This window comes from Podarcis cretensis (genome assembly GCF_951804945.1).
Source record: "Podarcis cretensis genome assembly, chromosome: 15".
Lineage (NCBI taxonomy): Eukaryota > Metazoa > Chordata > Lepidosauria > Squamata > Lacertidae > Podarcis > Podarcis cretensis.
The window spans coordinates 34855681-34881468 of record NC_137185.1 but is presented as its reverse complement, the minus strand read 5'-3'; the positions used below and the strand labels follow the sequence as shown (position 1 = coordinate 34881468).

The 25788-nt window shown below is 41.3% G+C and overlaps 1 protein-coding gene across 1 annotated transcript in view; it reads left to right on the top strand.

The window, feature by feature from the left end:
* TCF7L1 (transcription factor 7 like 1) overlaps nucleotides 1-25788 on the top strand; it is a 71856-nt gene that overhangs the window by 6762 nt on the left and 39306 nt on the right. The window lies entirely within an intron of this gene.

Below are 25788 nucleotides of genomic sequence, written 5' to 3'. Positions count from 1 at the left end.
CAAGCAATAATCCCAGAAGCATGCCCCTGTGTGTAAGAGAAGGGGGAATGCTTTTAAGATGGTGGCAGGTATCCACAGATTTTAAGTACAGTACTCATATTGAATATAATTTTATGCCCAAGTCATCCAGGAATTTTTTAGCTGATTGATTTGTTATCCAGGAATTTTTTAGCTGATTGATTTGTTATAACACCTAATCAATTGAACTTTGTGTCCCTAATAATGAACAGATGCTGGAAACCTATAGTAATTTTGCCAGCTTTGTATGAGTATTAATGGGAAACACTGTGTTAATTTGTAGCACTGTACTGCATTTTTACATTATTGTTAACAGCTAAATGGCTTGGGAGCAGGCTTACTCCCACAAGAACTTGCCCATATATTAATATCTTGTACTTGGCTCTTGCCTAGTATGCTCCTGCCTTTCAGAGATAAGGCGGGTAGCCAGAGTGATTTGGGTCTTTTCTGTGGTGGCATGGCAGCCAGACTTTGAACTTCTTCCCCAGTTTCATGCATCAGATGCTACCGCTATTTTTGTTCTTTTGTTTGCTGGTAGTTGATCATGATTTTATTTGTATAGCTATTGTAATTGTTTTAATGGAAATGTGTTAGCCTTCTAAGAGACACATCTCCATGTAGAACAGTGGGATAAAAATACAATAAATGTGATAGAAGCTTGAACATCAGGATACTTAGCAGGGATAAAAAGAGCCTTAGACTTTCTTCCCTGGGTGTTCCATTTTTGTGGATAAATTAAGTTTTGTGCCATATTTTTAATGGAGATATTGGTGAAAATATGTAGGCAGTCTTACTTGATTGCTCACTGGGAAGTTATAAAATATACAGTATGGAAAAATGTCTATTCAGAAGTGAGTCATGTTAAGTTGTCTGGGGCTTATCCTAGTAGGAAAGTGGGTTAGGATTGCCATTTACATCATTTAAATACAGGTAGCCTAGTGTGTTTAATTATTCTTGCTGTTTTATTGTGGTTCTGCACCTCCTTCGTACACTGCAATGCAAAATTTGTTGCTGCAGGTCCAATAATATAAGATCAATTCTCTACAATTTTGGTAGCTCATGTTGGAAAGAAGTACCTGCTTTATTAGTCAAACGTCAAAGAAACCACTCTTCAGTACTGTAAGGCTTTGTTCCTGCTGTACCATAAAGTCTCTAAACTACCTACCTACCTTATTTTCTTAGTTGAAAATTGAAAATTGAAGGAGGTCTGGCTGCCTTGATTGCCATAAAGGAGTATGTCTGGTTAGCCTTGTTGATACAATAGAGACAGCTTCTACTGTCACTAACATGAGTGAATCTGCTGCCTCATGAATGTCCTGGTACCAGCATGTACAACCATTATATTCCCTGCATTAAAGAAATAAAGAAAACATTCATACCAAAATTTAAAATGCTGGTTTCATCTAGAAAAGGAAATAAAGGCAGGAGCATTGATTTTGAAGGGAATGAAACCCAGCAAGTTGTTGGGCAGTCACATTTGTGATCTAGCAGTCTCTAAAGCAGTGGTTCTCAAACATTTTTCTCTGGGCCACTTTCAAAATTAAAAAATTGCTCATGTCACATTGAATTTTTTATTGATAAGAAATACATTTTAAAATGAAAAGAAAAAACTTCTCATTGCAGATCAAACACATACGCTGAGGAACTTTTCATCTCCTGTCTATGTGAACCTGAGACTCAGATAGCTAGCCACATATTGTCTACAAACTTTATTTTTGGGAGGTTTGCGTGGGCCTTCTACTGGTGTCAGATTAAACGAGTCTTCAGCTCTCTGTTTGAACGGTGATTCTGGATCACAACTAGGATTGCTGTCAGTATCACTTGATGATTTTCATCTCATTCTGAAAATATATTTATCCATAGTCTGCAAACAAAAGAAATCGTTTTGATATTGTAGTTTACTAAAATATACTACACTGATTTTTTTAAATGTTTCTTTGATTGTCCTTGAATCTTCCTGTCACACTTGCCACCCTATCCTGCTACACCAGTGAGAACCACTACATCTAGTATTAAAGAAATTTCATGAGATTGGTTCTGATTGTGTCCATTAACATTTAGACTTTTCGTTCTGCAAGTATTTGAGCATTATATGCCTTATGGAGAAAACAAAACTGTTGTATAAGTTATAAATATTAAGGCTGCAATTCTGTTCAGTATGTAATATATGTTGAACATACCTTCATTTTCACAAAATTTATAATAATTTGGCATAGATTAGAGCCAGAAGCACATGACAAAGGACTCTGAAGATGTTGGCTAGGGGTTGGGGAGCTATCCCTCAGTAGTTGGAAACTGCTTGACTAAAATTCCAGCTTGACAATAAGCATGGATTCCTCTGTTTGTTTTGCTCCTGCTCTCATCTATGAATAGAAGTTAATGTCCAAACTGAGAGATCAAATGGTTATTTGATTTTGCAATGTCCCTTACCTTCAATTAGAAGACGAAACTCACTTTAAAGAAAATTACATTAAGCATGTAAGAGCTTTACCCCTCTGGTCATTGGAAGTTCTGCAGAGCCTTTCTGTGAGTTGAAAATCAAAATACAAAGATTTATAGGAAGTGCAAATTCAGCTGATTTACTTTACCAAAAAATACATAAATCCCTAATATCCATAAAACCATATCAATATAACTAATACTGGAGAAAACTACTCAGCAGCATGATACAAACTCCCAGCAGACATAACACACACTATTAAAACAACCAATGAGGTTCACATAGCCCCTTCACTGAAATCTTTTCAAAGCCAGGTAAAAACATATCTTTCCCCAAAGCTTGCATTGGGCTGCCAAAGCTTCTTGCGACTGCTGTGAGGTGCGATTTTGTATATATTTTTATGAATTGCATGTGTATTGTTATGAATGTATCAGTATAATCATATACAGTGGTACCTCGGGTTACATACGCTTCACTTTACATACGCTTCAGGTTACAGACTCCGCTAACCCAGAAATAGTGCTTCAGGTTAAGAACTTTGCTTCAGGATAAGGACAGAAATCGTGCTCCAGGCGGCGGGGCAACAGCAGGAGGCCCCATTGGCTAAAATGGTGCTTCAGGTTAAGAAAGTTTCAGGTTAAGAACCGACCTCCGGAATGAATTAAGGACTTGACCCGAGGTACCACTTTATGTTTTAAAATATGTTGTAAGTCGCTTGGAGAACTCTGCAGCAGACTAACAAGTCTAATGAAGAATAATCACTTGCACAGTGTCACACTCATCGTTCGTTTACACAACCACTACAACATTCATTGTCTCCTACAATAATTCTACCAGCCAAGCATTCATAGCAAAACAAGCCACACTGAACAGTATTACAACCACATATACTTAAACTCATATCCTTCCTATACAGGATCACTGCCAAGCATAGGAGCCAAATCCCAGGGGCCGAGGGGTCTTTGTCCCCCAATAAAATATTTGAGGGGGCCACAACCTCCCCCCCAGTTGATGGCATTGCCATTCAAATGGTGTGTGTGCACTGTGTCATATGCAGGGTGGGGCTTACCTGAGCTCCCCAATATTTAATCAAGTTGGCACCCCTGCTGCCAAGCCTACAAGAGTAGCAAAATGTACACATCTCTGAAAACTCTAATGGCTTCATATTCTGCATCCACTGACCTATCAGTTTACCCTGTTAAAGGGTGCACAGATAGCAGTTGCTTGTGTAGGATTGGAAGGACAGAATTCTGAGGATTTTATCCCCAAAGATACCAGATAAAAGAAAAACTTTTAGGGTAGATTTAGTGATAGTGCAATGTGTGGCACTGGTACGTAGCTGGAGCCCACTAGAATGTCCTTTGCAAATGACAAAGTTTTTTTTTTGAGCAACTGTAATAGAAGAACTTGGAATTGATCCATGTTTTAAGTCCCTTGCTGTGCTTTGAGGAGCTGATTTTGCTGGCTGCTTTATTTTAATTTATTCTGCTCTTTTGAGTGCCTCGCGTTGGGAAAGGGTTTAGAAGGTTAGATAGAAGCCTAAGTGCTTTGTCTCCGGGGAAGCCTTCTCTTTTTTCCTGGTAAAAAGTCTGTTTCTTATTTAGAGTTATTGTTTTGTTACATTCTTATTCTTTCTGTAACTGCTTCAGGCATTAGATAAACCCCAAGTTCTGCGTAGCATTTAAAAAAATGTTTTTTGGGATGAGTTGCAGCTGCTTTCTTACCTAATAAATGCAGAATGAGGGTGCTCTGGGAAAGTTCTTCTGTTGTAACTTAAGACTCTGATTTGGATGCATGGATGTCGGTTTGTGTGGAAGGAACCTCTACTACTAGTAAAACAGATAGTTTAACATTGTTTCTAACAACTTTCTAAAGGTTCTGTATCAGTACCATAATGCTGGCTTACTACTCCTTTCTTGATAAATATTTATTTGCAGCATAGCAATGCAAATTGTGCAATCGAAGCTTTCCACAATAATGTGGGATTTTGGTGCTTTAGTGTTCTGGTTTCCTTTACGTCAAATAAATAAACCAGGCTCTCAAATTGTGAGGTGTGCTTCTTTGCGGAGATGCATGCTCATGAAGTCAGCACTTTCCTCACTAGCCAAGTCAAGCATGGTGCTAATCTTCTCCTTCCACAGACCCAATAACTAAAATAGGCGCTGTGAACAAACAGGGCTGTGCTATATTAGGCTTCCTGAATCTCATCCAGGCCATGTACTTGCTTCCTGCCAGCTGGGAGTGAGAGACACTTAAGCCTTCCTAAAGGGGATGATTATTTCACAGTATCAGTTGTGGAAAGTTGTGAGGGGATGCTGTCTGAATAGACCAATGGGGAGAGAAGTTCAGTCTGGGAGGAGCAGGAGGTGAACTCAAAAGAACTGGACAGTTGTTAACTTTCTGTAGTCAAGTTAGCTGGAGAGGTCAGTAGAAGTAAATGTGGAAAGGTGTGGGAGAAGTCTGTACCCAACGTATGGGGCAGTAGTGTGGCACCTCCAAACTGCAGGCCTGATGGGGGCCCTAATTTGACTTGTAAGGCAATTTCCCCTAGCCATGCACACCCACTCACACCTGATTTCATCAGATATATGTCGTGGATTATTACTACTACATCTACATCATTTATATTCCACCTTTCCTCCAAGGAGCTAAAGGTGGCATACAATTTACTATGGATAAGGTAAATATATAGTTGCAAAGAAACATTCAGGAACTTTAAAATGAGCTCCGATTGCTCCTCAACAAATGGTGTTCCTGATTGTTCATTTCAAATTGGGTGCCAAATGTAAGCCCTGCTGGGATTGGAAGCTTCTAAACAGAGCTTTTGAGTGGAGCAGTTCCCTTCCAAAGGCATTTCTTGAAGTCAGTGCTAATCAATTTATTGGCACTGACTCAAAGTTCTACTCGGATCAGCTGATATTTTTCTTTGCAGTGTGGCCTGCAAAGGGGGAATGGGTCACATGACACCAGGTGGTGTCAACATATTAGCTCCACCCACCGGTTTGAGTGGTTTGCCAGAACAGCAAATGTTATGGGACTTGCAGAACTGAGAAGTGAAAATGGATTGACCTGTTCCACTCATCATTTAGACAGTATTGAAAGGTTATGGACATTTGTCAGAGATGGCAGAATCAACTGATGAATTTCTCTGTGTTACTTCTTTCTTGACTACATAGCTCTTTCTATATAGCAGAAGGAAACATTGCTGGAATAGCGTTCTTTGGAATTGCCTTAAAATGCAAACAATCTGTTAGTTAAAATTATGCTCTCTTTTGGACAAGTGCTTGAAAGGTGGTGGTCTCTTTGAGGCACTGTTGGATGAACTTGAATATTTTATTCTGGGTTCAGATCTGGTTTGGGGATCAAAACTGCCTTGGTTGGTTTGCTGAACAATTTCACTGGGAAAGAGAAAATGATTGTGACTAGGGGTGTCATATGTCCGGAAGTGTAGATTTCCTTAAAAATCGCTCAAAAACTTCATTTTTTCTTTAGATTTTGCAAAAAAAGCTGAACAACTCAACAACTTTTGTGTCTGGATTTTCACTTTTTGAAATATGGCAACCCTAATTGTGACTCTTTTTTTTTTTAAAAAATGTATTTTTATTGAAGATTTCTTGGTTTACAAAAGTACTTGCAATGTCTCTTTTTTAAAGTTACATTTTCTACAGATCTGTTTCATCCTAATTGTGACTCTTGACTGTGAGGGCAGTTCAAACAATTTCTTCAACACTAGTTTGTGGGGGAAACAATCAGGAATTGGGTGTGTGGTGCCAACAGTATGCTGATCACCTTTTCATTGTTATCAGAATTGGGAGAGTCTGTTCAGGTGCTGGACCAATTCATAAATGCAGTAGTGGGTTGGGTGAGGAAGGAAATGGTTCCTATTTACCTTTCTCTCTGTTCACAATTTGTTCTATTAATAGCAGTTTTAATAAATGCAGATGATGCTCACAGCTAGTAATATACTAGTAATTCTCCCCATCTTCTGAAACCTTAGTTCACATGTAGTTTTGTCAAGGGAGTTCAGTACATATTTTCCTGTAACTCAAATTGGGTTGTGGATGTGCATAGCCAATGGTAATAATAAACTACCGTATTTATTTTATTGTTTTCTACAACCCTCACTCAACCTCTTTGCTTCTGTAAACTTCACTGACGTAGGATTATGACTAATATAATCCCATGTGGGCTATAGTTGGGAAAGGGTGTGGAGAGTTACATATTGTTCAAAGTCATATTTGCAATCCTTTTCTGTACTACTCTACATAGGAACATGTAGCTGCCTTATTCCAAGTCAGATCATTGGTCCATCTAGCTCAGTATTGCTTACACTTGCTGGTAGTAGCTCTCTAGAATTTCCCAGCCCTACCTGGAAATGCTGGAGATTGAATTTGGAACCTTCTGCATGCAAAGCAAATGTTCTGCCACTGAGCTACAGTGGCTACAAGAGCATAGTTCTAGGAGATATTAGAATCTATATAATGGAAATGTTTTTCTAGTGCTATGTGTAAACCTGCCATGCAGAATAAGTCTGCAGATGTTTTACTGTATTTTTTGCCCTATAGGACCCATAGGACGCATCTAGATATTTTTTTCTGGGGGGGGAGAATAAAGGGGGAAAATTCCCCCCCCCCAGGCACGGGGCTGGGGCCGGGGGAAGCCCAAGCTTCCCCCGACCCCAGCCCCCAGAACAGGAGCGATGCCGAAGCTGAGCGCAGCTTCGGCATTGCTCTGGGAGCTTGCGGGGCTGGGGGCGGGGGAAACCCAGGCTTCCCCCGACCCCAGCCCCCAGAACGGGAGCCAGAGCGATGCCGAAGCTGAGCGCAGCTTCGGCATCGCTCTGGGAGCTTGCGCAACCTTCGGGAGCCTGGCGCGGCTTCGCGCTGGGCTCCAGGGGGTTGCGCGGAGCTGCGCGGAGCCCGGGAGCGCAGGCAGCTCTGCGCAACCGTCAGGAGCCCGGCGTGGCTTCGCGCCGGGCTCCCTAGGGCTGCGCAGAGCTTTCTGAAGCCTGGAGAGGAAGAGGGGTCAGTGCGCACCGACCCCTATCGCTCACCAGGCTTCAGCAAAAGCCTGTATTCGCCCCATAGGACGCACACACGTTTCCTCTTCATTTTTGGAGGGGGAAAAGTGCGTCCTATAGGGCGAAAAATACGATATGTCTGCTTACTTACACATGCTTACACTAGTGATTTGTGGTATTATATATTGATAACTTAAAAGGTAAAAAATCCAACAAACTAGGTTATAGCTTAAAAACCTTCCTACTTGGTCACCTGGAAGTTTGTTTTTTACTTGCCACAGGAGATCTGAGAAATGGTGATTTACATAATGTGAAACCTGTCAGGGTTTGCAGGAATCAGGTTCTGGCTGTGCTTGCTTTATGGGCATCAGGTACAGGCCGGCAAGCGCAGTCAGCTGATGAGATGCGCTGCAGCTGGGAGTGAGCTCAGAAGGACTATATAAGGCCTGCATTTCCTCCTTGGCCTTTGCCATAGCAGCGTGGTCTTCTTCTTATTTATTTTTTTAAATAATATTTATTCAACTTTTAAAGATTACAAAGAGAAAAAACAAAAAAGAAAAAAGAAAATACAAGAAAATACAGAAAAAGTGCAAGCAATTAAAAAAAAAACACAGATCAAACCTTTACATAACTTTCTTTCCTTTGCTTATTTCCTTGACCTCCTCACACCTCCCTTTTTTGTATTCTAGTTCAATTAGATACTTCAGCAAATCCTTTCCAGCTTTGTTTTTATCCTATTAATTTATCTTAATATACTGTAATTTTACATTCTTGTCTTTCACCAATTAACAAATCCATTTTTACCTAATCCTTTATATCATTTCTGCTAAAAGCACATTACTTCATTCCAACATCCTTCTAACATTCCTTAATTTTGCAATGTTTCTGTAGATAAACTTTAAATTTTTTCCAATCTTCTTCCACCGACTCTTCACCTTGGTCTCGGATTCTGCCAGTCATTTCCGCCAGTTCCATATAGTCCATCACTTTCATCTGCCATTCTTCCCGGGTGGGTAAATCTTGTGTCTTCCAATACTTCGCGATGAGTATTCTTGCTGCTGTTGTTGCATACATAAAGAAAGTTCTGTCCTTCTTTGGCAGCAATTGGCCGACCATGCCCAGGAGAAAGGCCTCTGGTTTCTTCTGAAAGGTATATTTAAGTACCCCATCAAAATTCCACCTTGCCCAAATCTTGCAGGATAAGGATACTCATACGACCCTGAAAGTGGCAAGGTTCCTGGTCGCTGTCCTTACCGAAAAGCGACGCCAAGGGGCACTACAAGCTAACTAAGGCGTAGTATGCCATTCTATTCTATAGTATTTTATTGTTATAGTGGTACTTTAGTGGCTGTTTTCCCCACGTGCACAAGTTGTTATTTATGTGTCGTTTTTACCTGTATGGGCCTATGGCTGTAAATAAAATTACTTACTTACTTACTAAGTACCTTTTTCATTTCATCTCCCACATAGCAGCGTGGTCTTCTGCCAAGCCCCAGGTCTAGGTCCTGCAGTCCAGTTATGGTGCATGCTGATCTCCTCTTGTCCATGACCTCTGTGGGACTTGTTCCTGACTGCAGACCTGCCAGTTGGACTGCCTCTGCTACCAGCACCACCGCCCATACCCTTGTTCTGGCGTACTGGCCCTGGACTCTTGCTGCTCACTCCCTGGATCATGACAATTTATAAGTCTGGTACAAATGCTAGTTTTTTTGCTTATATGGCTTTCAGAGAAAATATCAGAATTCATTTTGAAGTTCTGCAGACTCTAATATCATCAGTGGTCCAGTTAGCACATAACGGTCAGGGGTGGACTTCTGTCTTCCAAATTTCTGTGGCACTTTGTGTGAGGTCAAAATTCAGTGCCCCCCTGCCTCTTGCCTTCTGTTCTGCTCAATTCACTACGTCATAGTTGCGGTGCCCTGTAGCACCTCCCTAAGCTTGGCGCCCAGTGCCCTAAATCAACCTCTGTAATGGTAAGCCATGGTCTAAAACAAACCATGACTTGAATCAGCCCTGTGTAGAATTGATAGGGTCTGCTGTTGCTCATGGCACACGCCTCCCCGCAATTCTATTCCTGTTTGCCTGCCTGAACCATCACTTTGATTTGTGTATTCCTGGCCAAGAGATATGAATGTTACTGCTTACTGCTCATCTTCTCCAAGTCGGGGGAGCATATCTTCTGCTTGCTCACAGAGCTGTTTGACCTTGCCGATAGTCTTTGAGGTTTTTCAAAGCATCCCAAAAAGTACCAGAGTCAGATTAACTGTATAAAAACTTATCTGACTGAAGACTAAAAACTAGCTAAACAAAAGACAAAAAAACTAGCCCTGTGCTGGATCATGTTCCTTTATTGTACCTGCCCCTCTCTTTCCTGTGCTGCACTGAGAGTGAAGGAACGCAAACACTGGCTTAACTTTATGTGCAAACCAGTACTCATGATTTCATTTCTTTTCAAGCAAACCACAAGTAGTAGTCAAGGTTTGTTCTTGGCTTGCCACTTGTGGTTTGTTTAGGGAGAAATCACAAGCACTGGTTTGCTTGTAATGCTAAGCTAGTGATCTGGTTTGTTTCCTCATGGCACAGGGAGAAAAGGGGTGAATGCAATAAAGGCGCTCGCATTAGCGCACTGCTTGTTCATGGGAAACCATGGTTTTGACTTGCCATTGCATACAAACCAGGCCAGTGTTGCTTAAGAGTACAGTGGTACCATGGTGACTTTATAGACTGAAGAGCTTAATAGAAAAATCCTCCTTTGGGAATCATATCTGAAAGCAGCATTTGTTGTTGATGGAGGGTTAGTGTGTGATGCTTAGGAGCTCAGGTGTTTGGCAGTGTGGAAATATTGTGTTACTCACACTATATTCTCCAAATCTCTCTCCATTGTTCTGATATTTCCTCCTCTTGCAACTAAAGTAGATTAGCTTACTTATCTTGCGGCAGTGAGGTTAACAGAACAATCTCTCTTTTGGAATGAACATAGCTCTGCCAAGTGATGAATAACATGGGCATCACCTGTTATTATCTTAAGTTGAGAACAATATAGATCTGGCTTTCAGAGAACAGGTTGAGACTAGACAAGAGTAGCTGTTGGGGTAACTAGCCCTGAGTATGTGTTGTTAGTGGTGCATACCTTTCCCCCCCCTTCTGGCTGATCTTTTTCCTGTTTTAAGAGAACTTGAGAATATTGATGTTTAGAAACAAGGTTTTGGGGGAAGTAAAATAAATGTTATTTTGCTTTATATCCCACTTTTTGAGTAGAGTCCTCGAAGTGGCTCACAACATTTATAAAACAAATACATTTAAAGCCATACAATTAAAACAAAAAGCAGTCCAGTTGGAGCAGAAGCATGCTCCTAGTGCTGTCTTTGCTTGCCTACCTCTCCCTCCTGGAATCTGTCTTGTATTTGTCACAGACAGCTTGAGTAAGCTGGATACTTGTGTAACTATTAATGTACCAATTTGCAAGTTTAGCAGGACGCCATTGTTGTTCAGCAGAAAACAATCAAAATAAGGTGGAGCAACTCTTTATCGTACTTGGAGCCAGCCATTTAAATTGTCACCTTTACATTCTGTCCCCATCAGACCATAAGATATCTTGCATTTCTTGTGGTGAATATTTTTGATAGAATGGTGCATCAGAAAGTCTTTTATAAGTTACAAAAAAAGTCTTTAAAGTTCTTAAAACTTCTCTATACAAGACAATTTTCCTGTATGGTTTTCTCTTTCCCATAGGAAATAGCATGAACACAAGATCATGTTTGATTTTTCTAAATTTATTTTTATTGGCTTTTATTTGCAAATTATATGAACTTAGTTGCATAACAACATAACTTACAACAACAGAGAAAAATAAAAATAAAACTAAAGTCTTAAGTTTTGTAAACTGGATCATGAGAAAGTGCTGGAGCAGTTATGATATGATATGCTGTAGCATATTACATTTAGGTTGGTGACCACAGGTAAGCAGTAGTTTAAGCCTTCAGTAATTTGGTTTTACATATTTTAATTTCCATCCTATAATTGTCGACTGCACATAGTTGAACTAAACAGAAATAAGGAAGGGATAGAAAAAAAGGAAAAGCAGGGGAGGGTAGGATGACTTATACATACCATCAAATATTATATACTGCAGGTACTGCCGTTCTATATGCTTCATTGTTTACATAATTAATAAAATTTTATCAAACAGCATAGAAATTGTCAGGTTTCTTTTGTCCTCTTGCCACTTTTTGGTTTTGTGTCATAAGTTATTAGGGGTTTGAATGGGTACTCCCATCAGTACCTTATGCCTGTGAGTGCTGGGATGTTAATTTTAAGTTCACGTCTGTGTTGTAGCATTCTTGCACAGAGCTCTTTGTGGAGGTTTATCACACTGAATTTTCTATGACTTTTTCTGTTATTCTGAACTTTCGAAATATGTCATTTTTAACTACCTTTTGAAATTCTTGTAAAGAAGGTGAAAACTTCTGCTGATACTTTTTAGATGTTTCTTGCTATTTAACATTTGTTTGCTGTTACATTATGCTAGTTGGTTAAAAATTTACCTTGAACGTTTGGCTAAAGAAGACCTACAAGATGTTATCCCCCAATTCTATTTCAGCTTACAGCAACAAAGTGCTTTCATTGTACCTCACGTTAAGCGGCCTCATTAGAGGAGTGTTGTGCATGTGTGTTGTTCTGTGCAGCTGGTTTAGATTATTTAACTCAGCCATTGTTTCTCTCCTGGCCTGACTTTGGTAGCAGGGAAAGAAGAACTGGAGAATACAATTACTCATTTTGGAACTCAAAAGAGCCATTTATTGTTTCTGGAGTATCCTGAAACAAGTGTATAAAATGGACTAATCATTCCAGCAGTCCAGAAATGAGAATTTGTCAGTCTCATCTTAAGAGAGAGGAATTATATTGGGGTGTAAAAGGAGTTCTCTGCCATCTTCTAGGCTTCTCTTATTACCCTGGTGGCAAGGGAAGAGATGACATTTCAGTAGATCCCTCACTGCCAAGATAACTTTCAGGTCAGTTAATGGAACCGATCAGTGATTAATAAAGACACAATTCTATTGGTGAAATCTCTGAGTAATTTTTTTGGGAACACTACTGTGGGCTAGTCAGTCCTTCAAAGCCTAACAGAATTAGTGTGAAAGAGGCTCACTTGTCACATCTAGGTGAATTTGCAATAATAACTTGCCTACATAGTATTGTGATACTGTGTAATGTTTGGGTGGTTCCTGCCTTTTCCATAGGCCTTTCTTGCATCTTTACCATTTTTGACTCCTTGCTTTTACCTTGAGAACAGCACAGCTTTTGCAAAAGGCTCTGAGAGTCTTTTAAATAAAAATAGTAGTTATAAGCTGGGTAGACAATAAGGCAGTTATGTGACTTTTTCACCCATGACCCACTCTTCTGGGTCCCACTCAATGCACATTCTCAAAATGCCAGTTGATCAAGTGATTTGGGTGCTGGTTGAGGGCTTTACTTCAGTTTTGTATCTGAAGCCTGCTAGTAGAATATCAATAGAGTTGCATGAAAATTGTTTATAGGGCTTGGAAACCAGATCAATAGGTTTCAATCCTATGCCGTTTTAAAATGTGTGGGTTTTTTTGGGGGGGGGGTTATTGGGTTGCTGTTTTTATATTGATTATATATTTTGTGGTTTTATATTCTGATTTTGTTCTGTGAACTGCCCTGAGATCTTCAGGTATAGGATGTTATATGAATTCAATCAAAAAACAAACAAACAAACAAACAAACTTCATTTGAAATAGCAGACAGGTTTTCTACTAAGAACAGAAATCTATCTATTCATAAATAGAAATCCACAGCAATGCTGGAAAAGCTAGACCACTTTCAATATAACTTATTTGTTCTTATAACTGAAGTGGGGGAAGATACCCCCATGCTATTTCTGTCTCTGTTTTTAATGAAAATGGTAGGAATTTTACAAAATATATTCCTGTAATTATTTTAAGGTGGCTACCAACAGAATTTAAGTCAGGATAAAAATATGAATCTTCATTCTTCCAACTCCTTGTCCAGCACTCTTTCTGCTAAACCACAGTGATGCAGCTCTTTCTCATAAGAGTATGTTGTAGAAGGGAAATAAGAGTTGAGAACTAAATATTGTGAGAAATAAACAGAATCATATGATTGTAGAGTTGGAAGGGAGCCTGAGGATCATCTAATTCAAACCCCTGCAATACAGGAATATGCAGCTGTCCCATATGGGGAGTGATCTTGAAACCTTGGCGTTATCAGCACCACATTCTAACCAACTGAGCTAGCCCGTGAATTCTGTATGTCAAATGCTGATGAATGAGTTTGGATGGAATTACTGATCCAAGAAATATTTCTGTTTATAGTGATGGAAAGTCTTTTATTGTTCTGGGGGCGGGAGGCAGGGAGAGAACCCTTTAAACCTAATATCTCACACAAATGCACCAATTAAAATTGAATTATTCTGTATTTTTATATCTAAAAAGTAACAGGGAGGGATTGCATGTGAGTGAAAGATAACAAAATTTCACTTCAGCACTTACTGGAATGGAGGCATAATCACAGTGCTCTAATACAGCCTTATACAGGTGGTTTTACTCAGCTGCCAGGTTGAGCACACACCTTATTGCTGTCTTTAGAGTGAAGGGATATTTTTCTTAATAATTTCTACTTTCTTTGATACAGAATTCTTAAAGAGCTATTACATGATTAGTAAACTGTTTATGGTTCCACATGTTCATTCCCTGTCACTTCCTTTTGGTTTATCTAACAAACTGAAGACAGAGTAACAATCATGGACTCCTGAAGGCATTTTTGGCTGGTGGGATTTCCATTTGCTGGGCAAGGCTCTTCCAACTGATTGTATCTAGTTTGGCTTGGATAGTGACAATGTCTGAATAGGCATGAATAGAGCCATTCAAGTTGATGGACAAGAGCTGAAAGCTGCACACAAAAGCCACTGGGCAGTCACTAGAACTAGCAGCTTCAGCATTAGGCCTTAGCAAGGCAAGGATGATAAACAACAAAGAACAGTGAACAAGCTTTACTGGGGCTTTGAGTTGATGCCATTTCCCCACACCCAGAAAAGGCAATGGACATGGCAGGTAGCTGATGATGTAATCACTTGTGGATGCAGAAGCTGAGGTGTGTGTGTGTGTGTGAGCGCGCACAGGACGCGGTGGGGGACAGAATGGGAAAACTTGATGTCTTGTAAAGTGGCTGATAATATTTAATCAAAGCAGCTGCCAGTAGCATTCTGTGGCTAATGCTGATTAGTGTTTGCCTGACATATCACTAAAAAGTGACTTAAAAGAGATTTGATTTTTGATGAGAGATGATTCTCACATGTCTGAAAGTCTAAATGTGGACTTGTCTGAGTGTACAAATAACTCTAAAATTTGTACCCTCTCACAAGGGTACACAGTTTAAGTATGATAGTATATAGTTGCTTGTTTTGCTGTCTGTGGCTGTCTCACCATCTGACATTCCTTAATCTGTTTTCTGTAGTTTGCAGGAATGAAGCTATTTATAATCTGCCTCCCTGAGGAAAGGGAGTTGAAGTCTCTCTCCGCACCCCCCCGCCATAATATTTTACTGAGTTTTCAGAACGTAATTATGCTGTAACAATTTATTCAAGATAGAAGATCGCTTGTTCTTACTTGTCAAGCATGTTACTACAGAAAGGAACAAAATTCTTCATTGGACATGCAAAATTGACACTGTTGCCCAGTTCATACAAGAACAATCCATGTGTCTGGATGCTTCCATCTCCTCATTCCTTCCCTTCCTTGCTTGTACATCCAGCTTTGGTTGAGATTTCCTAAGCTATACTTTCTTGTAAAAGCCAAATTGAGAAACTGTTGTTTAAATATTCCCTCCAAATCAGAATTTGATTGTTTGGATGTCATTAGAAACTGCAGTTTAACTTTGATTAGTTTTTTTTCTTGAAACATAAAATGCTTTTTGCGCTGCCCGGGAATCGAACCCAGGTTGTAAGAATGGGAATCTTGCATGATACCACTACACCAGCAGCGCTGATGGAAACTGCAGTTTAAAGAGTCAGGACATCTTTGCCAAAACCAGGCACAGAGGCAGAGAAGAGAAGGGACAGGGCAAATGGAGAAGCAACAAGCACATGACTTGCTCCTAATAAAACTCTTTTTTTAGGCCAAGGCTGTTGCAGCTGAAGCAGGCATTTGTGCCCTTATTCCTTTGTTGTTCTTGTTCTATATATTTATCTGAATTACATTAGTTTGCCATTCACAATGTGTGAGGAGGGAAAAGAAAACCACACTATATGCCTGTATTTCAGCCTGATGTTCAGCCTGGTATGTTTGCACATAGAGTGGTACCTTGGGTTACAGACGCTTCAGGTTACAGACTCCACAAACCCAGAAATAGTACCTCGGGTTAAGAACTCTGCTTCAGGATAAGAACAGAAATCGTGCTCCAGCAGCGCGACAGCAGCAGGAGGCCCCATTGGCTAAATTGGTGCTTCAGGTTAAGAACAGACCTCTGGAACGAATTAAGTACTTAACCCAAGGTACCACTGCACTATAGTTCAGAGTTGCTGAACATTTTTCAGCGGACAGTGGCAATAGTAGGTGGACCAACAGATGTAACTTTTGTACAATAAACTACATTAAAGGTAAAGGTAAAGGTACCCCTGCCCATACGGGCCAGTCTTGACAGACTCTGGGGTTGTGCGCCCATCTCACTTAAGAGGCCAGGGGCCAGCGCTGTCCGGAGACACTTCCGGGTCACGTGGCCAACGTGACATCGCTGCTCTGGCGAGCCAGAGTCGCACACGGAAACGCCGTTTACCTTCCCGCTGGTAAGCGGTCCCTATTTATCTACTTGCACCCGGAGGTACTTTCGAACTGCTAGGTTGGCAGGCGCTGGGACCGAGCAGCGGGAGCGCACCCCGCCGCAGGGATTCGAAAAGCCGACCTTTCGATCGGCAAGTCCTAGGCGCTGAGGCTTTAACCCACAGCGCCACCTGCGTCCCTATAAACTACATTACAACTATGCAAAAGTCAAATACCCCAGTGTGTGTGTGTGTGTGTGTGTGAAGCAAGAAGTGTTAACACTGTTAAAAAATGCATTCCACTGAGCAAAAGGCACTCAATGAAGGTGTAGAGTGAGGGCGAGTAAGAGATGTGGTCTATGGAAAGTCCACAGAGATGCCTGGAGGGCTGCATTCAGCCCTCTAGATTTGATGTTTCCCAACCCTGCCATAGTTTCCATAAGTATGCAGAAGAAAACCATTTTAGTCCTCCCCTAGTGCTGATGAGAGCAACAGACAGCAATCCCTGGTTTGAACACAATACTAAGCTATGGTTTGTGGTTTGCTGATCCTGTTAATTCTGGGATAGGAGCAAACTAGGAGTGATCTTCATGTTTATGGAAAGCCATTAATTATGGGTTGGTTACTGACTGAGATGTACAAACTGGGCAATAGGTGAACTCAGGTAGACATTCTTGAAGGAGTTTATTAGTTCCTTGTTATCAAGGGCTATGTAATAGTAGAAAATTAACATGTGAAATTTAATGCTTTGAGTAAATGTTTGAGTTTTGCCTTTTCTTTTTTAACTGAAAAACTTGCATGTATCGGCGAATGTAACCTTGCATGTAACCTTCAGTAATTCTGCAACAGAAGCAGCTTTCAAGGTTCTGTGGGACCTGTTGGTGGATGATGACAACTGAGGGTTCATTTTGCAAGAAGTCCTTAAAACCTATTTCTCTGCCCACACTAATGGAATGAATATGAAACGGGTGCTTGAACATGTAGGTGGGTGCTTGAAAAAAATGTAGGTTTCATACTAACAGTTATTTCACATTTTTTTCTCATACTCTGTACTATTACTTCAGCAAATGTTTAAATGTCTGGATTTCCCTGAAACATGGGAACACATTTCCAATCATTTTCTAATTCCTACAACCCTATTTATGTAGGGAAGCACAGCAACTTGCAATTTACATGTGTATGTATATCTGAAGTAAATTATGGATTAGCTGCCTTGCGTCTGCTGCATGCCTGTGAGTCCTTTTAGCTTTTAGATGGTAAACAGATTCTCTAAATCTACAGTACTGCCTGTGAGCCAAAGGAAATTGTTGATGTAAATGCTTGAGGAAGCAGGAGCAAAGGATTATTTCACTATATGACAAGATACCATTGTCTCGTTTTTTCCTTGAGATAGGATCAGACTGGAGCAGCTTCCCTGTCACCAGAGAGGAGTTTTACCAAATACAGTGGTACCTTGGGTTACATACGCTTCAGGTTACAGACTCCGCTAACCCAGAAATTGTACCTCGGGTTAAGAACTTTGCTTCAGGATGAGAACAGAAATCATGCTTTGGTGGCGTGGCGGCTGTGAGAGGCTCCACTAGCTAAAGTGGTGCTTCAGGTTAAAAACAGTTTCAAGTTAAGAACGGACCTCTGGAACAAATTAAGTACTTAACCCCTGTACATTGTAAGTTAGCAGCTATGATCCCCAGTCTCAAGGTTGATGCTTGTTTGGAGACCTTGAACATTCTTGCATTCTTGCCTATTCTCTTTTCCTGCCCCAATCTGTACCTCCAAGTGTAGCATCTTCAGTTTGGGTGTAATTTAAAAATAAAGTACTATGAAAGAGAAATAATAGTGAGGGGGCAGAGGAGGCTTCAAACTAGGAAAATAGCAAGTACAAGAAAGGAAGAACAGCAGAGCATAGATTGACCCTGGACCCAGACTGCTTCCTTATCAATTAGGAGTTTCCTTTCACATCACACACAAGCAGTGAATTTCTTTCTAATCATAGCTGAGCCTTTCCCATTGTGTTTTGGCAAAGAGAGACAGTGGATTGTGAATGGCTATGGATTTCTTATGCACCTGATTGTGAGAGACCAATGAGACTTACCTACTTAAATCATTTTTTATTTTGCTAATTGGTCAGTCTAAACTAAAGTAGTTTAGATCTCCCAAAATGTAATATTGTGCAAATTCAAGATTGAGTGTCACACAGCTTTCCCCAAAAATTACTTTAGAACATTGGATGAACTGTAGCTTAAGACTATGTGTGAGATCAGCTTTTTCTGGGCTAAGGGTCATAACCCTCCAAGAGCTGAATGTAAAAGTGGGTGTGGCTGGAGTGTAAAAGTAAGTACAGTGGTGCCTCGCAAGACGAAATTAATCCGTTCTGCGAGTCTCTTCGTCTAGCGGTTTTTTCGTCTTGCGAAGCAAGCCCATTGACGGCTTAGCGGATTAGCACGTTTAGCGGCTTTTATCGGCTTATCGGATAAGCGGCTTAGAAAAAGGGGGGGGAAAGGGAAAAAAAACCCGCAGGAACTCGCAAGACATTTTCGTCTTGCGAAGCAAGCCCATAGGAAATTCGTTTTGCGAAGCACCTCCAAAACAGAAAACTCTTTCGTCTAGCGAGTTTTCCGTCTTGCGAGGCATTCGTCTTGCGGGGCACCACTGTATGGCCAATATTAATCTTTTGAATCACAGTATGATTCCTATGAGAGCAGTACGTTTTTTTAAAAAGTAAAAATTTGGGGGGTCAGGGAGCAAGCTATAGAAAGCCTCTTGAGAAGCCTCTTATATATCTATATCCAGCAGTTATCTTTTATATTTCCAGAAAGAGAAACAGTCATTTGTTTGCTTTGAGTGCAAAATAGATTATATATTGCACTATAGAGGTATGCAGGGGGACGCAGGTGGCGCTGTGGGTTAAAGCCTCAGCGCCTAGGGCTTGCCGATCGAAAGGTCGGCGGTTCGAATCCCTGCGGCGGGGTGCGCTCCCGCTGCTCGGTCCCAGCGCCTGCCAACCTAGCAGTTTGAAAGCACCTCCGGGTGCAAGTAGATAAATAGGGACCGCTTACCAGCGGGAAGGTAAACGGCGTTTCCGTGTGCGGCTCTGGCTCGCCAGAGCAGCGATGTCACGCTGGCCACGTGACCCGGAAGTGTCTCCGGACAGCACTGGCCCCTGGCCTCTTAAGTGAGATGGGCGCACAACCCCAGAGTCTGTCAAGACTGGCCCGTACGGGCAGGGGTACCTTTACCTTTACCTTTTATGGAGGTATGCAACCTATTAAGGACAGGGTTACATTCCTTCTAAAGAACCAAGTATGCAGTTTTGGGATTCTCCTGGATCTTGCCCAGGGGTCAGCAACCTTTTTCAGCTGTGGGCCAGTCCACCATCCCTCAGACCATGGGGGGGCCGGACTATATTTTTTTTGGGGGGGGGGGATGAATGAATTCCTATGCCCCACAAATGACCCAAGAGATGCATTTTAAATAAAAGGACACATTCCACGCATGCAAAAACATGCTGATTCCTGGACCATTCGCGGGCCGGATTGAGAAGGTTGCCTACCCCTGATCTTGCCCATCTCTGGATGCACAGGTGCCAGAGCCTCTTACCAGCTTTGACTTCAAGCCATGGATTGTGAAGTTGTCTTGTTTCAATGAACTGTAGCTAAGATCAAACTCATTTTAGGGTTGGGGCGCCCTGATAAAATGAAGACAATCTGAAATGGAAGTGGAAGCTTATGGCTTTCATTATTATGGCCATGCTGGGATGTGGAAAGAGAAGAACATGAACACCTAAGGCTTCTTGTGGCTTATCCTCATAATGCTTAAACTTGATTTAATGCACAGACACAGCCTATTAGATATGTGGTGAATAAAGAAGAAATAGACTGTAGTATATGAACTTTAGAGGCCTCTAAACAGACTCTGAAAGAGCCTGTGAAAATCCAGTAGCTTTTCTGGATTTGGGGTCACTTTTTCCCCACTTTTCTTCCACTAGGTTGGAATCAGTCATTTTATAAGTGGAAGAGGCTTTTGTTAGTGGAAGGGTAAGGTAAAGGTAAAGGTACCCCTGCCCGTACGGGCCAGTCTTGACAGACTCTGGGGTTGTGCGCCCATCTCACTTAAGAGGCCAGGGGCCAGTGCTGTCCGGAGACACTTCCGGGTCACGTGGCCAGCGTGACATCGCTGCTCTGGTGAGCCAGAGCCGCACACGGAAATGCCGTTTACCTTCCCGCTGGTAAGCGGTCCCTATTTATCTACTTGCACCCGGGGGTGCTTTCGAACTGCTAGGTTGGCAGGCGCTGGGACCGAGCAGCGGGAGCGCACCCCGCCGCGGGGATTCGAACCGCCGACCTTTCGATCGGCAAGCCCTAGGCGCTGAGGCTTTTACCCACAGCGCCACCCGCGTCCCTTTGTGGAAGGGTACTTGGGTCTTATTTATTTACATTACTATTTGTACCCCACACCTTCAGTCAAAAATAAATCCCAGGAATAATAATAATGCAGTAGTCAAATAGTAATAGTTAAATAGCAAACAAAGACATTTAATAGGATCATCAGTTTCAGTAAATTTAAACCCCAGTTTTTCTTGTCACCCTGATAGTATTAAAACAAATGTGTACAGTTAATGAACACATTTTGACATTTAAATATTTCATTGAAGTTCATTATTGCAATACAATTGGACATAAACACATAACAGCACAATTAGTTCCATAGAAGTTAGTGGAACTACACAGATATTTTTGGGACCACTTGTGATATTTTGAATGTGACCTGTAATTTCTTTTTTGTTCTGAGCTTAGGGATGTATGCACTGTATATGTTTTCAAACTTCATAACTGTTCTAGTAAGTAAATTAATTCACCTACCAGATTTTTAAAATGACATTACCGCTTTGTTTTTTTTTTAAAAAAAAGCTGTACTATAGTAGTCTTAAAGGTGTTTTTCTCTGTGTGCCTAGACTCAACTTGCCTATTCTATAAATATGTCAGCTCTTTAATGACTCAGTTATATGGTGTAAAAAGTTATGTTTGGAATGTACTTAGTAGTGTGAGATTGAGAGCAGTTTGAAGTGCCAAAAGCTGACATTCTGATAAATTGAGGTCCTGATAATTTGAGGCAATTAAAATATTATATTGAGCCAAATTTTATATCTGTGCAATCTACTATCTCTACAAGTTAAAGTCTGCTTCACCTGGACACAGTGGCATAATTTCCTCATTGCATTCAGTGTAACAGTTACATTATTGATGTTGTAAAACAGTCATTTGCTAGTAATTTTTGTTTAAATGGTTGCCACTGTAGCAAGAGCTGTCTTGACAGTAGAACATCGCTTGGTGGGTTGGTAGGCTTTGTTTCAGGAGAGGTATTGTAGTAGAGACTGGAGCACCATTTGTGAGGGATGCTGTACGTACATCTTCCACTGAAAAAGGTAGTTGGACTAGAGGACCTCTGTGATACTGTCAGCTGTGATTCTTCAAAATATTTGGTTACTTCATATTGGTGTCTATTTATTGTATAGCCTTTAACTGTATAAAATGTGGATTTCACATCTGTGTAATTAGTTTTAATGCTATAGAATGTGCAACTATGTGAAATGATAGACAAACTCTCAATGAAAGCAAATCTAAAATACATGTCCCACTTAATCCAGTTTGCAAGTGTCTTTAGTGTAAGTTACCTGATACTCAGGAAGCAGAGACAATATATTCAGCAAAAGCCTTGCATTTAAGGTGCAGATGTTGTTTTTGAAATGCAAATTTCATCAGCTGGGGGGGGCAGCACTGATAATTCACTGGGTCAGAAGAGTCATGGAGATGGAAAGCAGGCTTGGATAGGAAATTTAACTCTTACTTTGTCTTATGAGACCTAACTTTCTGGCCAAGCTACACAATAGTGCAAGTTTCCTTCCAATGCAAATACTAGCTTCAGAATAGAGGTTTCAGTCTTTTCAGAAGATTTTCAGTCTTGATATAAGAATGATATGTAATAGGGATTTTTTTTTTTACAAAAGCAATCAATGTTTGTTTATTTGGAGCCATTTATGTTTTGCTTTATTTATATTCTGTTCCATAGTTCATTTTATTGGCATTTCTGTTGGTAAGGTACATGTTGTCTGAATTTTGATTTGTTTTTAATGTGATTATTTAAAACATAATATTGGTATATTAAAATGGTAAATACTTTGACTGTCCCTTTCCATTGCTTTATTGAAATCATGAGAGAGTGTATAGCTTTGTGAGCAAAGCTTGGACAAATCTTTGTACTATGATTTATTTATTTTTTAATACCCCTGAGGAAAAACAACTGTTCAAAATGCATTGGGCTTTCAATAAATAAACCTTTCTACTATCCTCCTGAAGGCTTCTCCTGTCCTTTCTTTCCCTGCGGTTGTTGCCTCCTCTCTTTTTTCTTTGGCCCCCCCATCATCAGGTGTATAAGAAATTCATAGATATTCAGCCTCCATCATTTGGGTTTGCCAAAACTCATTGGAGACAATGGCCTCGGCTAGAATTGGGAAGGAATTCATTTCTTCTGACTGATAGGAAAAGAATATCCTGATGTTTAAGAAAGTAGTCTACGGTCAATATCTAGCTCTGCCATTAAATCTGATACTGGAGAACAGAGGCCATAATTGTGACTGCTCACAATAACCCTCTTTCTGGCCTCCTTCTGTTCGCCTCATTCATATACTCTACGCTGTTCTTCATTTCACAGGCCCAATACCTCCTCTGCCCCCTCCCCCCCAGCCTCAATGTATCTGGCTTCAAGTTTTGTCCCTTGAATCCCATTCACATGCACCATCTTCCTGCTTTGTCAGGAAGGAGAGTATGGAATGTACAAGGCTAATAATGTAAGTTTTTTCTACCCAGTTGTGGTTAACCCTCCCTCCCAGCTGCACAGCTGCTGAGTGGGAAAGACCCACTTCATTGACACTGCCCACATGATTGCTACCCCATCCCAGAAAGCATCCCCCCCATACATGTCATTTATGAATGGTGTGTTAAAAGTGTCTCTGGGTTCCCCAACCCCAAGTTTCTTTCTTTCTCACTTTGGGGTTTTAAACCCCAAGTTTCTTTCTCACTTTGCCCAACCACTGTAAGAAGTTCCCCTTTTAATACAAAAAGTGGTCTTAAGGAAGTCATTTAAAGAGCTGTATTAACTACAACACCCCACATCTTGTCTGTCCCCCCCCCAAAAAAATGCCAAAGTTTTGAGCTGGTTTTTCTGCTTCAAGCCTCTGGTTTTGTGCCACAACAAACAAGTGTGTAGAGACAGGTCAAACTGAGGATTGTAATTAATGCAATTCCCCCAAAACAGCATTGTCAAATTGCCTCCAAATCTGTGCTCACATTTTGTGCTAGTTTTGAGGCACAACCCACAGGTTTCTGACAGCACTCACAACCATGCAACAGACATCTTTCGCTGCCTCCCAAACCCCCAACCTTGTCATATCTCTTCCAAACCTTTGGAAGTTTTGTGCTGCAAATATTGGGTATATGGTGGTATTGCAACAGGATAAATCAGTGATTCCGAAACACCTCCGGCTTTGTTCCATAAATTCCTCTCCAGTGCCCCCTTTACACTGTAAAAAGGATTATTCAGAATAGCAGTTTGCACGACCCTCCAAGGAAGATAATAAAACAATAAAATTCAAAACAGTTACAATTAATTGCACATTTATCAAATTAAAACTATTTAGCTCAATTAAGTCAACAAAAATTATGAAATTGATCTGGTGATACCAGTTTTTCAAAGGGATAGCTATTTACACTTCCAGTGATCCCTGCCACTTCCTTGCCTCTTAAAGGTAAAGGTACCCCTGCCCGTACGGGCCAGTCTTGACAGACTCTGGGGTTGTGCGCCCATCTCACTTAAGAGGCCAGGGGCCAGCGCTGTCCGGAGACACTTCCGGGTCACGTGGCCAGCGTGACATCGCTGCTCTGGCCAGAGCCAGAGTCGCACACGGAAACGCCGTTTACCTTTACGCTGGTAAGCGGTCCCTATTTATCTACTTGCACCTGGAGGTGCTTTCGAACTGCTAGGTTGGCAGGCGCTGGGACCGAGCAGCGGGAGCGCACCCCGCTGCAGGGATTCGAACCGCCGACCTTTCGATCGGCAAGCCCTAGGCGCTGAGGCTTTAACCCACAGCGCCACCTGCGTCCCCCTTGCCTCTTAGCACCACCCAAGTTAATCCTGATGCCCCTCAGGGGGTGGTACCACCCACTTTGAGAATTACTGAGTTAAGCGAACAAAGAAGTAGCAAGTGGTTAGCTTTTATATTAATTATTATTATTATTATTATTATTATTAGCGGCAGGAGGAGGAGGAGCAGCATTATATCACCATCAATTTTACTTTTACGGCCAGGGAGGAGGAAATTTGTGGTATTATTTAATGGAGCTTATTGGAAACACTCATTGCTTTGCGGGTGTTAGTGTTTTGATAATACTTTACTACCTGATAACACCTTAAGGGCAGCTTTTTAGTTGCTGGTTCCAGAATTAGTGAAATTTTAAGTATCTAGCTCAGAGACTGACAGGACATGCTGACTAAGTGCAAACTATTGAATGACTAAAGACTAAAGTTCATTTGGAGTTAGGTGGTGTTTAGGACCTTTGTATTAATGGACTAGCTTGAGCAATAAAGGGCTTGACTTTAGGCAGTTACTTGCATATGCTGTGATTTTACAGAAACAGGAAAAAATGCAGAATGTGATACTGGGTCCAGAGTTTACCTTCTGGAGCATCAATTGTTCTTTTTTCAACTGCTTTTAATGTTTTTTAAAGAAAATGTTTTGTTTTTTAAAAATTTGTTTTAACATGTTGATGTTTGCTGCCCTCTGCTCCTTTGAGAGGAAGGGTAGGATAGAAATTTAATTATTATAATTAAAAGAACCTCATAAATGTAATTATTATAATTAAAAGAACCTCATAAATTTATACACCACTTGTAGAAAACCTCAAAGCAGTTTACAAAAAGAATAAAACAGTAGGATCATTAGTTGGAACAATTAAAACATTCATATAAAATTAAAGCTAGCAATAAACTAGCAGTACATCAGCATTCTAAATATCTGAGTAGGCTTGTCCAAACAACAGTGTTTTCAGGAGGCACCAAAGAGTGCAATGAAGGTGCCTCCCTGCAGCGGCGGAGCAAGTCAATCGGGCGCCTGGGGCTGCGCGCAGGGCCAGCCAGCCACAGGGACGGGGCCAGCTGAGGCAGGACACTCCGCAGGGCCTCCGAGGAGTCTGCCTGCCTCCTCCCACTCAGCCGCCCTAAAGCTGAGGGGGAGGCAGCGGGTGGACTGTTTGGGGCATCACGGAGCCCAAGCTACCACATCACGAAGCCCAAGCTACCACATCACTCCCAGGAGAGACATGTGGCTCGGGCATGCTGCAGGCTCCACGGTGAGTGCCGCCTGGTGTTTTGTCACCCGCCTCAGTGGTGACACCCAGGGCTGCCTGCCCCCACCGAACCCCCCTTCCTCCGCCTCTGCCTCCCTGATGTCAGTAGACAGGG